The 1,795-nt window shown below is 29.5% G+C and overlaps 1 long non-coding RNA gene across 1 annotated transcript; it reads left to right on the top strand.

Annotated features, from left to right (window-relative positions):
* Positions 1-1,795, top strand: LOC104810200. The gene is made up of 4 exons (XR_771260.1): positions 1-34; positions 436-498; positions 996-1,112; positions 1,763-1,795. It is a non-coding gene; the product is annotated as an uncharacterized LOC104810200 (long non-coding RNA).

Consider the following 1,795-nt stretch of genomic DNA (forward strand, 5'->3'; position numbering starts at 1 on the left):
TCGTTATTGCCCCCTTCGCTCTTCTCTATGAAAGGTCCGTATCCTACTTCAATTTCTATTACTATCATAATTTTTTGAAGCAATTAATTAGCTTAATAAACATGTCGTTTTTAAAATTTTTTATATATACGAAACATTTTTTTTAGATTCCATATTTTGCTACTTGTGTTGAATCATGAATTTGCAATGGCCAATATATATATACCCATTGAACAAAGGAACTTGGAGATAATTCAATTATAGCAAATTCTTTTGCATTTATTCAAATAAAGAACACATATTTTTATACAACGTTTCCTGATAACGGTTTTTTTAACCTTTTTTTTCTCTTATATGATGAAAAATATGTAATATTTGAAGCGGATAATTAAAAGATTTTTTTTTTGTTAGAGATAATTAAAAGATTTTTATGCTTTTGTTGATGTGATTATGCAGGAAAATACGCCCAAAGATGACGGTCGGAGTGTTCCTACGAATAGCCTTGCTCGGCTTTATTGAGTAATACATATTCTATACTTTTCAGCTGAAAAATTTTGTCCACTTATTTTAATTAATGTATCACACATTAGAATATACATAATTTACCCTCTTTTTTTGTTGGAATGGTGCTAACAATATTTAACGGTCCAATAAATTGATAAAATATCTATTATTTATCAAAGTATAAGAAGGACAGATAGTAGTAGATTAATGTTGGGCTTTTTCTACTTTTGAGAAATTATTTTTTTATATATAAAATCATTGATAATTGGAGGAATAATTAATGGAATACATGACAGTTTCGGTTGGATGAATATTGAAGATCTTTGGTCGACACAGACATGATGCAAATTAACGACACGAAACTAAAGTACCGTATATATATATATATATAACCACGTAGTTGATGTCACTCGCATGTACATGAATTGAACTATATACGTATTTTAAACAGAAAGAGGCAAAGCAATTAATTAGAAATTAATTAGGATTAATATGTGTGTGTGTGTTGCCAGGCCAGTGTTGGATCAGAATCTCTACTATGTCGGGATGACTTACACGTCAGCAACCTTCGCTTCAGCCACCGCTAATGTCCTTCCCGCCATCACCTTCATCATGGCACTCATTTTCAGGTCACCATAATATTAAATTTTACTAAAACTTATATTTCTTTTAATCACTGATACCAATTAATTATGAGTCAGCTAAAATTTAAAAATGCTGTGGATATTTCTAAGCAATAGGCGGTCAAATATTAATAATACAATTAATATATTCCTATGCATTAAGCGGAAGGTGTAATTGGGTTTATACCGATCATCTATAGGATATTTAATACATGATCTCATAAAAAAATACGTTTATACTAATATGGAAAATAATTTTTCTCGATTTTGTTTTTGATGATGACTTTAATATAAAAAAAAAATATTCCAATGCCATGGGAACGAGGGGCACAAGTTCGTGGAACGTGACGCTGCTAACTACTTCATATGAAAAATTCTCATGATGAAAATATATAATATTATTATAAATCACATGGATATGATGATGACGCTGTTCGAACTTAATTCCATTACGTAGGATGTCACTACAATCATATATTAGTGATGAATATCATCATCTGAGTGATTATGTAAGCATTTCCATGTATGCATGTTATAGTTACATATATACCCATATCCAAGTGAATATGCTCACATATATATTAAAGAAAAGATTCTCCAAAAACGCATTAATTATTGAAAAACTCAGAATTAATTTATAAAATAAAATAAATCAGATTAGAGAGCGTGAACATGAAGAAGGTACGAAG

This window comes from Tarenaya hassleriana, unplaced genomic scaffold (assembly GCF_000463585.1).
Source record: "Tarenaya hassleriana unplaced genomic scaffold, ASM46358v1 Cleome1702, whole genome shotgun sequence".
NCBI lineage: Eukaryota > Viridiplantae > Streptophyta > Magnoliopsida > Brassicales > Cleomaceae > Tarenaya > Tarenaya hassleriana.